This window comes from Odontesthes bonariensis, chromosome 8 (genome assembly GCF_027942865.1).
Source record: "Odontesthes bonariensis isolate fOdoBon6 chromosome 8, fOdoBon6.hap1, whole genome shotgun sequence".
NCBI lineage: Eukaryota > Metazoa > Chordata > Actinopteri > Atheriniformes > Atherinopsidae > Odontesthes > Odontesthes bonariensis.
The window spans coordinates 25907952-25920851 of NC_134513.1; the positions used below are offsets into that span (position 1 = coordinate 25907952).

Sequence of the window (12900 nt, forward strand, 5' to 3'; positions counted from 1 at the left end):
TGATATAAGTAAAAAAAATAATTATTGTGTCAAAAGACTGAAATCTTTCACTTTTGTTAAATGGATTAGAGGATCGTTTACCCGATTTCTTTTAGTTGTGTTTTTTATTTTGAACAGTCACGTGGATAAGGCACTGGCCTCCTAAGCCAGGGATTGTGGGTTCGAGTCCCATCAGGGGTGTAGAGCAGAGTGGTGCAGCAGAAGCGCCTCAGTGGCCTAATGGATAAGGCACTGCACCAAAGCTGGGGAACAATAGTCTGTATAAGGGTGGGAAGAAGGGGGAAGGAGAAGAGAAAAAAAGAAAAGAAAAATGAGAAAATCGCAGGTTTGAATCCTCATTGGAACATGCATCAATTCATGCAAAATCTAATAAATATAGCTTTAAAACTGATACAAATACAATTGGTAAGAATAATAATGCAATTTGTTGCAATAATAACAATACAGAGAAGAGTATTAAACCACCACACACCTAATACTGCTTATATTTTTTATATTATAAAAAATGTTTCTGTTAATCACTTCTCACACACTGTCTGCAACATAAGTCTGTCCCTTTCTTGTAGTTTTAATGTTGTATAAGATTGATACAATTAAGAATATTAATTGTATGAATTGAATTGTAATTTTTACATTTTATTTCAAGAATATTGATAAAAATAAGAATGTTATATTACTATTACTACTACTGCTTATAATAATTAACATTTATATCAAAGAAATGTTTCTGAGATTCAGTTCTCACAGCCTGTGGATCTATCAGCAATACCATTATTTCCCTTTCTTGTAAATTTCATATTTGTGTGAGTTTACAAAGGTTTTCCATAGGTGTGCTCGGAAAAAACAAAGGATACTGCTGTAGAAATAAAGTTATTTTTATTTATATTTACAAAAACACTGACAAACATACACACACACACAGACACGCATGCACACGCGCACACACACACACACACGCACACACACACACACACACACACACACACACACACACACACACACACACACACACACAATAACAGTCAATGAAAAGAATGAGTAATTTTTTTTTTCTGCCCTCTTCCTCTTCATCTCCTCCATCCACTGGTCAAGTGGCACAACAGCTGTCTGTGGGCAGTAAATGTGGCCATAATACTGGCTGTGGCCAGTATCTTTGTTGCGGGGCTGGTGGCACAGACAACACTTGTTTTTCTCCACAGTGCGGACATAGGGCTTACGAGCAAGTGGTGGAGAGGGAATGGGTCCAGCAGGAGCAATCTGACGGACTGCAGGAACTGGAGTTGGACACACAAAAACAAATGGGCCAGAGGAAGGACTGGGGTTGGGGATGACCGGTGAAGGAGCAGAAAGGTGTGAAGGTGTTTGGATCATGGTGGGACATGCAGGACTGGGGTTGTGGACAACAGGTACGGGAGCGGGATCAGCAGGGAACAGCTGCCTTGGCTGGAAAGCCTTGGGACGAACTCCAGACTTGTGCCACTGGTTCAAAGTTGTTTGATTGACCTCAAACAATTGAAGGGTTGTGTTCTCCATAACAGTCCCATTGCCCAGAACCAGCTGGCGGATCTTGCTGTAGTCCCTAAGAATTAGGGTCCACCTTGTTACCGCCTGATGTCCCATTTTTTTGGGGCTCCTGTGAATATCGCACAGTTTAATAAAGATGGACTCTACCAGACGGCAACTGTCGGCCACTGGGCAGGGGATCCTGTTGACCCCAGGACACAACGGGTCATGCAGTCAACACCAGGCGTGAATTCAGGTTTGGGTTTTGAGCACCTGAAGCGCCCTGTCGTAAGGCGTACCTGGTGCCGCGCAGCGTACGCCACTCTCCGCTGGTCATATGGCAGTAGGTTTTGCCAAAGGGCAATTATATTGCTGGCATGCTGGTGGCTCAGCGTTTGCCCACTTTCCATGCGTAGCCCCACCAAGTAGTCTGCCAGACTGTCCACTCTGTCCATCCCTGGCACACTGCGATCATCCACAGCCTGGTAAAATATAACAATGGATCAATGTCAAAAAAAGATACAATATCACAGGGAGATGAAAAACACAACTATCACAATGTAATTGTCATAAAAAGTCTTACCATCGGTTGCTCAGGCACCGGTTGCGCTGCTGGGGGTGCAATGGCTGCAGCATCACAGACAGTAAGGGTGGTCGAGAGAGGAAGGATGAGGCGGAGGTGGTTGTGGAGGATGGAGCAGAGGCGGCATGGGTGGTAATTGTGGAGGATGGACCAGAGGTCGCGTAACGGCTCATTGTTGAGGTTGGTCCATAGCTGGTGAATGTGGTCATTGTAGAAGATGGACCATGGGCGGTGACAGTGGCCATCATGGATGATGGAGCAGAAGGCACCGTGGTCATCCAGTCGAAAGACTGAAAAAAATGTCACGTCAAAACATGTTTATGGATTTGTTTATGGATTATGATTTTAATCTATTTACTCTTTAGATGGTATACATGTTATATTGTTTGTTTCTATTTTTTTCTTCATTGAGCTATTCAAAGAAAGTTTCAAATTCAAATTCAAAATTTATTTATATAGCACATTAAAACAGCCTCAGCTGACCAAAGTGCTTCACAACAGCAACTGCATCACAAGAGACTCATCAATAAAAGCAATAAGAATGACTTATCATCGTCACAGATCAAAATAAAATTTAAGATAAAATTAGCAATAAAATAACAATAACAATAAAAGTAGCAAGCCAAGGTGAACTCCATTTCAGCTAGTGGAAGGCCAGGGAAAAGAGATGTGTTTTCAGTCAAAGTTAGTAGTGCTATACAAATAATACTACATGTACTGTTATTATTAAGAATGGTTACCAGTTCTGTAGTCTGGACAGTGGCAGGAGTGCTGGCTACACTGGTCGTGGCAGGTGATGAGCCATCGGACGGGTCCAGCATCTCAATAGTAGGATCCAGGTTGAGGTCCAAACTGCTGTCTCCAAAGCCCTCGTCCTCCAACTCTTCCTCTGTGCCCACATCCTCCAACAGCTGGTCTGTTGCCTCAGAGTCAGGATCCACATCCTGCAAGGCCTGTCCTGTTTGGCTATACAGGTAATCTACACCTAGGAGTTCACCTGGGACAGATGTTAGAACACAATAGAAGGAAATCAGTAAAAATGAATATATGAATTTATGAATACAAGTGCTTTAAAGCCAAAACTCACCAGTATAGACAGATGATGGCTGAAAAGATGGTATAAGCCGTCTTCCAAGCACCAGAGCACTGAGGGTGTTGGCACAGTGCACCATGTCCCCAGAGTAGCTCAAGAGGGATGGAGGTTCGCCTGCCAGAGAAGCTACTTTGCGGTCCTGATTCCACCTGTTCAGGCCTTCCAGCAGTTACAGTTGGAAATTCAAACTGTTGGCACTTATTCCTTTGGATGAGAAGAATAACTTTAAGTTAATTGTTTTGTGTTTGGCTATTTGAAAGACATTCATTGTGTCACCTTTCATATTTCCGATGAATACTGATTTATACTGACCGGGAATGAACCTGTTCAGGTGAAGGTGAAATGACTCCAGTGATGTGGACCCCCTTGCACATCTGTAGTTGGGCAGGACAATACCCTCTTTGGTGGTGGTGCCAGTCTGTGTGTAGAGGAGCAGTCCGGGTTCATCCTGAATGCACTTCACATGCCTCTTCTGGACTTGCCAGATGTGCTGCATCCTCTCCTGGTCCAAGAGAGGGACACCAAGAAGGTTTCGACCCTTTACTCCCATCAGCTCGTTGAGGAGACGCTCGATCATCAAAACGGTCTGCTGCTCTCCTCTTGTCCGCCTTCGGCAGTGCAGGGCCAATTCCTCCTTGGAGATCCGTTGGTCCACCATAGAGTCGGTGATGCCAGGGACACCTTCATGGATCAGCTGCTCCCTCTTGGCCCGCCTCAGCAGAGACACATCCCCACTGTCCCATTCAAAAATGCAGCGGGACATACACGCCATGAAAATGGGGTAAAGTGGATGTGCATCCTTCGTGCAACCAGCTGCCAGACGCCGCATGAAGGGGTAGATGTCCAGCTTCACGACCAAGTCTGGCCACCCACCAAATCGCTGCTTGAGCTTGGTCTGCCCAGTGCCCTCCAGACAGCAGTCACAGTCCACATAAAGAACTTGAGGTGGAGCCACACCTGCATCAGTGTACCTCTGGATGAGGCCAGCTGCCATTCGGTCCACGGCAGGACCCTCTTGAGCTGTCAGAACACTGATGAGGATCTGGCCCACCTCCTTTCCAACAGATGTCAGCCACAAAGCTGTCCCCTTTTCTAACCCTGACAGCTTCTTTGTGATCTGTAATCACATAGAAAAGACAGCGAGTGATGCTTGATTATCTATATATGAAGCATTACTTTCATATTTCAGGTCTATACTACTACTAATGGTTTATTTTAAATTCTTTTAATATTAAAAATGTAAAAACAGTTACCTTTTTGGTGGAGTCCATCTTCAAGATGCCGCCATATGTGGACGTTATGCTGGCTTTAACGTGGTCCAGCCTGCCCAAGATATCCCTGCCATAAACAGCCAACATCCATCTGTGGGAGGGGATTGTTTCAGGCTCAGGTGGCTCCTGAAACCTCACAGGGAGCAAGCTTGGCTGGGACGTTAAGTCGGAGCAGCCAACGAGATACCGGCAAATACGCTTCAGCCACTCCTTTACATGCTTTACATGACAAACATTTGTTACTCAAGCTAAATAATCTCAGTATTCTCACTTGCGATCAGCCTTAATTCCAGTCTGTGGGCTAGGTCCAGCTGGTCTAAGATGGCCTTGCTGGTGGAAATAAAGGCCAGTCTAACGTTCTCCCGGCACCGCTATCGAAGGGAGTAAAGCCCACCTCCTTTTCATGAATGCTGTATGAATGGATGTAGTGGGGCTTAAGATGCGTATCATGGGACACCTGCAGTTCTCTGCTGTACCAAATGAGTTATGGAAGGGAGCCAGGGGCTTGGGCTCAGTTGGTAGAGCGGAGGACTGTAGGTGCCCAACAACAGTTATCCTTAGGTTGCTGGTTCAATTCCAGCTCAAAGGATGTGCCAAGGTTTTGTACACAGAGGCTCTTTTGGCCAACTCCGTCAATCATTTCAAAGCTTTTGGAAAATGCAGTTTTACGAAAAACTGTCCCACTCTCTATTGAACTTGCTAAGGGCTAGTGGCATCTAAAGAAGCAAAGAAGCAAAGGCAAACACGTTCATCTTATCAATGGGTAGCTTGTGCTCATCAACCAACACTCCAAAGATGGACATATCTGCTGACGGTTTGACTTTGGTATTAAATGCATCATTTAATATTTTACAGATAGCTGGCCAAAATTCAGTTAACTTAGGGCAATTCCAAAACATATGGGTCATATTTGCTGGAGCAGAATATCAACGCTCACACCTGTCATCAATGTCGTCCAAAATTCTTGAGAGTTTAGATTTAGTATAGTAGATTCTATGAAAGACTTTGAACTGTATCAGGCTAAGCCGGGCACAGGATGATGTTCCGTTAATTCTTTCCTGAGCACGTTCCCAGAAGTATCCAGGAATTTCAGAGCCAAGTTCTTCAGACCATGCCGTTCTAAGCCCATCTAATGACGTTTCTTGAAGAGAGATAATTATGTTTGAGATGTTTGCGATATGCCTCATCAAATGCATAGGGTTACGCAAAATCTTCTCAAGTCCTGAGTCTGCCGGAAAGGCAGGAAATTTTGTACTCTGGCTTTGAATAAAATGACGGATCTGAAAATATCTAAATTGGTCAGATTTTTGTAAGTGGAATTTGGCAGAGAGGTCAGTGAAGTTGGCGAAAATACCATCTAAATAGAAACGTTCGCATGTATCCAAACCTTTCCTCCTCCATAGGGTAAAGGTGTGGTCTATTCTGGCAGCAGGAAAAAGGTGATTATTACAAATAGGGCTGTATACAGAAAAATCTTTTAGTTTGAAATGTTGTCTGAATTGTGTCCATATCCTAAGAGTAGAAGATACCACAGGGCTAGAAGTGAATTTAGAAGGCGAAAGTGGTAATCCGGAAGTGACCAAAGCAGGAAGTGAAGTAGAGGTGCAGGAGTTTGCCTCAATCTTACACCAATCCAGCTGTGGACTTTGGTACCAATATATAACTTTTTGAATATTAGATGCTCAGTAGTAATTTCTCATATTAGGTACTGCCAGGCCACCCTTATCCCTAGGCCTTTCTAAAAACTCTCTGCGTATTCTAGCATTTTTATTTGCCCAATGAAAAGAGGAGATTAATTTATTTAAAGATTGGAAAAACGAATTGGACAAAAATATTGGGAGACATTGAAACAGATACAAAAAATGGGGTAAGACATTCATTTTTATACAACTAACTTTACCTGGAAGAGATAAATAGAGACCAGACCATCTCTTAAAATCAGCTTCCAATTTGAGCAAGAGGGGTTTGAAGTTCTTTTCATAGAGATCAGAAAAAACTTGGGTGATGTGTATGCCTAAATATTTAAATCCAGACTTTGATATATGGAAAGGGAACACATTGTCTGGTAACTGAAGGGCCAAATTATTAATTGGAAAGAATTCACGCTTGGAGAAGTTTAATTTGTAACCAGAGAAAAGCCCAAAGTCATTAAGGATATTGACAATATTAGGAATACATGATACTGGGTCAGAAATATACAAAAGTAAGTCATCAGCATATAAAGAGATTTTATGTTCAGTTTCAAACCTGTGAATACCAAAGATATTGGGGGTTGTCCTAAATTTAATTGATAAAGGCTCAATAGCTAATGCAAATAAAAGTGGGCTAAGGGGACAGCCCTGACGTGTACCCCTTGAGAGAGAAAATAGTTGGGAAGATATCTTGTTTGTAATTACTGATGCTTTAGGAGTTGTATATAGTAAACGTATCCAGAATATGAAGTTTGAGCCGAAGCCAAATTTCCCCAGTACAGTAAATAAGTAGCTAAATTCCACTCTGTCAAACGCTTTTTCCGCGTCCAGGGAGACAACAACCTCTGGAGTCTCCCTGGACGCAGGAGAGTGAACAACTACTAAAAGTTTACGAATATTTGTGAAGGACTGACGACCCTTTATGAAACCAGTTTGTTCTGTTGAGATGATATTGGTGGTAACATTCTCTAGTCTTGAAGCTAGCAGTTTGGCTAAAATTTTAACATCAACAGTAAGCAAGGATGTAGGTCGATATGACCCACAATCATTTGGGTCCTTGCCTGGCTTTAAAAGAAGTGAGATGGAAGCCTCTGTTAAAGTTTGTGGTAAATGGTTCTGCTTGAAGGAGTGATTAAACATTTCAAGATTTCAAGTATCAAGGGAGCAAGTTGAGGGGAGAACTTTTTATAAAATTCAACAGTGTAGCCGTCCAGCCCAGGTGATTTGCCACTCTGCATTTTGTGAATGGAGTCAATAATCTCCTGTAACGTTATGGTTTCTTCAAGGCTGTCTTTGGCCTCTGTATCTACTTGTGGGATATTAATGTTGTCTAAAAAAGTCATCATATTTGATTTATCTTGTGGGGAAGAAGATGTGTATAATTTGGAATAGAAATCCCTAAAAGTATTGTTTATCTCTATTGGGTCTACGGTCAAAAGTTGTGATGTATTGCGTATCTGAGGAATTAAACGAGATACAGATTTACATTTAAGCTGGTAAGCCAGAAGATGACCTGCTTTATCACCATGTTCATAATAATGTCCTTTTAACCAAAGCTGGTGTTTTTCTGTTCTTTCTGTTGACAGTAGGTCATATTGGGTCATCAGTGCAACCCTTTCTTTATATAATTCAGGTGTTGGGGTGATAGAATATTGTTGGTCGATGTGTCTTATTGATTCCAGGAGTTCTTTTTCTTTTTGTTTTCTCTCCTTACTGCGTGAAATAGAATAAGAGATAATTTTCCCTCTTATAACAACTTTAAGCGTTTCCCATAATGTAGATGGGGATATGGAGTCAGACCTGTTAAAGTATATGAACTCGTCTATTGCTTTACCAATGACTTCACAGAAGTGACTGTCTGATAGTAGGGATGTGTCTAATCTCCAGACTCTTGGCTGTGTGACATTTTGAGAGAATGAGATATCCAGGGAAACTGGTGCATGATCAGATTCGACAATTGCAGTATATTCAGTTTTTTTTGTATAAGGGAGAAGTGTCTTATCAATGAGGAAAAAATCAATCCGACTCTATGTGTGATGAACGTGTGAAAAGTAAGAAAATTCCTTTTTGTGAGGATTAAAGAACCTCCAAGGATCAACACAGCCTGCCTTGTCAGCAAACTCACCAAGAGCAAGAGACATTTTAGAGCGTGCCAAAGTTCTAGGGCTAGAACGGTCCATAGCTGGGTCCATAACCATGTTAAAGTCACCAGATAGAATAAGACTATGTCTGTTTAAGTTTGGGAAAAGAGAGGTGAGTTTATGTATAAAGCTAACATCATCCCAGTTTGGGGCATAAACACTTGCTAGTATTACTGGAGTGCTAAATAGCAACCCAGACACTATCACAAAAAGTCCCTGAGGGTCTGAGATGGTTTGAGATGGTGTAAACGATATCTTTTTATGGATCAGGATGGCTGCCCCCCGTGTCTTATTAATGAAGTTAGAATGGAAACTCTGTCCAATCCAGTTCTTCCTAAGCCTGATATGATCTGCTATTTTCAAATGCGTTTCTTGTAAAAATATTATTTCTGCATTTAACCTCTTTAAATGAGAAAAAATCTTTGCTCGCTTATTAGGCCCATTCATTCCTTTCACATTCCAGGTAATAAAACGAGTTAGCCTCACCCCTATATCTGCCCTGACTTTATTTATTTCATGTGACATGTGACATGATTAGAAATGAAAAGCAGGTTTTGTACTCCAAAGCGTCTGTCAATAACAAACAAAAACATACTAAATAATATAAAAAAGCAGTATAGGATCTCTGTTCAATAAAAAAACAACATAACACTTCCATAGGAATAAGCCCCACTTTAACCCCAAACATAACAAATCCTATGCCCGCCCCTAAAACATGGGCAGACTGCAGGCTCTCATCTAACTCCTGAACCTTCCGATACATCCTCTCCTTCTAGACTGTGAAGAGCCTGTGACCATTTAGCAGTGATGACTTGTATTAGTTGACAACACTTTCATATTAAAGTTTAAATGAAAAGCACGCCGTTAAATATGCTGCTGACGGTCCTTCAGTCACATAAACACATTCAATGTATAACCTAAACAAAATGGAATTGAAAAAAAAAATTTAAAAAAGAAAAAAAAAAAAATTCCGACCACCATCAAACATTAGCAGGGCGACCTCGAACAGGTAGGCTATCAGTCGACCATTATCTCCAAAACAGAAAGAAGAACAGGTAAAGGCACTTACCATGGGGAAATGAAAGAAAAAACTAATGGGAAATGGTCCGTTGATTACCCATAGTCCTCATAACCAAGTCGATTGACCAAAGTAGACGTCGACGAGAGTTCCAATTCAACGACATGTCAAAACGTCCTCCAAGCAGAAAAACGTCTGTCTCCCTTCAAGCGTGCATGAACTGAACTGACCAGGTCACCTCAGTCTCCTTCGCCAACTACCTGTTGATCATAGTAAGCCCGTGCCTCCTCCGGTGAGTTGAAATCGAAGGTCTTTCCCTCATGGAAGACTCGTAGGACAGCTGGATAATGCAAGCGGAATTTTATATCCTTCTTGTAGAATGCTTGTTTCACGCCGTTAAACCCAGCGCGTTTCCTTGACAGGGCAGCGCTGTAGTCTGGATATATTCTCAATTTCACGCCCTGATAGGTGATAGTGGTCTGCCTTGCCCATTGCAGTAATCGTTCCTTCTCTTGGTGCCTTTGGAAACACACCATAAAGGGGCGCGGGGGGTGATCCGCGTCGTCGGGTTTCTTGCCCACTCTGTGCGCTCGCTCCAACACTGGAGCAGATTCAAACAGCGCATTGCCGCCGATGATCTCCATGAACATGTTCGCCACGAAGTTAACAGTATTTCCAACACCCTCGCTGCTTTCTGGAACATTTATAATCCTCAAGTTATTGCGGCGTGACCTGTTTTCTAAATCTTCGATACGGTCCAAAAGTGCCGCATTTTGGGCTTTCAGAGCTGCAACGGCAGAATCGGTTGCACATATCTTCTCAAAATTATCACCTGCAAGTGATTCTGCCGCCGCCACTCGTTGTTGCACAGAGTCCACCGTTTCAGTCAAAACATTCACTGAAGTTTGTAACGGTACCAGTGATTCTTGAATGAGGATAGAGATGTCTTCTTTTAAACTTTCTCGCTGCTTGGTTAGCTCTTGCACCAGCTGAGTCATGCTTATTCCGCCGCTTTCGGAAGGGCTAGCGTCAGAGGCCATGGTAGATAGCTTACTAGCAATGGTGTTTCGCGTGGTCATCACAGAAGTTTGTTTTTGTTTGGAGGTAGCCATTAGCTGTTCAAGGTCGTATAATACTATAACATGCGTAGGTTACACCACTCCTATAGTAAAGGTATTAAATTTGGTCACTTAAGTTATAAGTTAGGTCGGAGCTCTTCACACTTGCTGCCTACTCCTTCATACCCCCTGTTTAGTTCTTTTTTTGTCAGGTCTATCCACCCATTCATTTGGCACACGATTTTCATCTTCTGTTGTTAGGATGTTTATACTTTGGGTGTGGCGGTGTGTGAAAACCCTCCCTTTAGAAGAGCTAAAAAACACAGAACATATGCGGCCTTGGCGACTCATTAAAAAGGCACTATTTCTCATTGGGGCCTGTTTGATACTTTGACCCCTTTTATGCTCTTTAAATGGGCAGACCTTCTGCACTTGTGCTGTTTGATTCTTTCAGACCTTTGGTACGGGACAGAGGCCTGTAGACAAAATTTTTTTTTTTTAAATTTAAGAAATCTAAGTTGAAAGTGGGATCTTTTTTCAGCGATGCAAACAATTTGGGTCGGGGGGTTGCCGTGACCCAGATTCGAACCGGGGTTGCTGCGACCACAACGCAGAGTACTAACTACTATACGATCACGGCCGGTTGTGGGTTTTTGTCGTGTGTGGCTTTGATGTGATCCGAAACACCTTCGTATCCCAAGGATAGCATATGTAGCTCTGCGGCATGTGGCTGGCAGGCATGGTTTTTTTTTTTGTGTTTGTAGCAAAATCATTGACAGCAGAGATAAAGAGGAAGACGAGCTTTCCTTACGGTGTGGGGTCAGCCACATGTGTTGCAAGACAACACACTGTGAGGTATCTTTGGGGCGTAAGTGAGCTGGGATACCCAGGGAGTAGAAGGTTTAAAGCGATCCTGTTCTAAAGCAGTGGGAGAAGTGAGAGACTAAAACCACCTTGCCGAGCTAGCCAGGAGTTGAACCTAGAATCTTCTGATCCGTAGTCAGACGCATTATCCATTGCCCCACTAGCCCTTAGCAAGTTTGATAGAGAGTGGAACAGTCTTTCGTAAAACTGCATATTCCAAAAGCTTTGAAAGGATTGACGGAGTTGGCCAAAAGAGCCTCTGTATACAAAAGCTTGGCACATCCTTCGAGCCGGAATTGAAACAGCGACCTAAGGATAACTGTTGTTGGGCACCTACAGTCCTCCGCTCTACCAACTGAGCTATCGAAGGGAGCAAAGCCAACATCCTTTTCATTAATCCTGTATGAATGCATGTAACCAGGCTTAAGATGCGTATCATGGGACACCTGCAGTTCTCTGCTGTACCAAATGAGTCATGGAAGGGAGCCAGGGGCTTGGGCCTGTTTATCAGTTAAATAAACACAAAAAGTGATTAGAAACCATCAGTTTCAGATGCGTTTCAGATCAAATCAGCCTCAGTTTCTATCATGCATTTAGTCGTTACAGAAACATATCTGGCATCTATCTGGGAAAGTCTCCACATCGTCCAACACAGATGTTGATCCTCAATATACCCTCACATTGTCCAGCGCAAAAGTCCAGCCTTTTTGTTTGGTTCTTTTCTTGTCAGGTCTATCCACCCATTCATTTGGCACACGATTTTCATCTTCTGTTGTTAGGATGTTTATACTTTGGGTGTGGCGGTATCTGAAAACCCTCCCTTTAGAAGAGCTAAAAAACACAGAACATATGCGTTCTTGGCGACTCATTAAAAAGGCACTATTTCTCATTGGGGCCTGTTTGATACTTTGACCCCTTTTATGCTCTTTAAATGGGCAGACCTTCTGCATTTGTGCTGTTTGATTCTTTCAGACCTTTGATACGGGACAGGGGCCTGTAGACAAAATTATTTTTTTAAAAGTTTAAGAAATCTAAGTTGAAAGTGGGATCTTTTTTCAGCGATGCAAACAAATTAGGTCGGGGGGTTGCCGTGACCCGGATTCGAACCAGGGTTGCTGCGACCACAACGCAGAGTACTAACCACTATACGATCACGGCAGTTTGTGGGTTTTTGTCGTGTGTGGCTTTGATGTGATCCGAAACACCTTCGTATCCCAAGGATAGCATATGTAGCTCTGCGGCATGTGGCTGGCAGGCATGTTTTTTTTTTTGTGTTTGTAGCAAAATCATTGACAGCAGAGATAAAGACGAAGACGAGCTTTCCTTACGGTGTGGGGTCAGCCACATGTGTTGCAAGACAACAAACTGTGAGGTATTTTTGGGGCGTAAGTGAGCTGGGATACCCAGGGAGTAGAAGGTTTAAAGCGATCCTGTTCTAAAGCAGTGGGAGAAGTGAGAGACTAAAACCAGCGTGCTGAGCTAGCCAGGAGTTGAACCTAGAATCTTCTGATCCGTAGTCAGACGCGTTATCCATTGCGCCACTAGCCCTTAGCAAATCTGATAGAGAGTGGAACAGTCTTTCGTAAAACTGCATATTCCAAAAGCTTTGAAAGGATTGACGGAGTTGGCCAAAAGAGCCTCTGTATACAAAACCTTGGCACATCCTTCTAGCCGGAAT

The 12900-nt window shown here is 42.8% G+C and overlaps 3 non-coding genes across 3 annotated transcripts; all 3 read right to left on the reverse strand.

Moving 5' to 3' along the window:
* Nucleotides 1-11503: 11503 nt before the first annotated feature.
* trnay-gua (transfer RNA tyrosine (anticodon GUA)) lies at nt 11504-11592 on the reverse strand. Its single transcript is given in 2 exon segments — nt 11504-11539; nt 11556-11592. It is a non-coding gene; the product is annotated as a tRNA-Tyr (tRNA).
* Nucleotides 11593-12308: 716 nt separating this feature from the next.
* Nucleotides 12309-12380, reverse strand: trnah-gug (transfer RNA histidin (anticodon GUG)). Its single transcript has one exon. It is a non-coding gene; the product is annotated as a tRNA-His (tRNA).
* A 317-nt stretch (nt 12381-12697) lies between these two features.
* trnar-acg (transfer RNA arginine (anticodon ACG)) lies at nt 12698-12770 on the reverse strand. The gene has a single exon. It is a non-coding gene; the product is annotated as a tRNA-Arg (tRNA).
* Nucleotides 12771-12900: the final 130 nt, after the last annotated feature.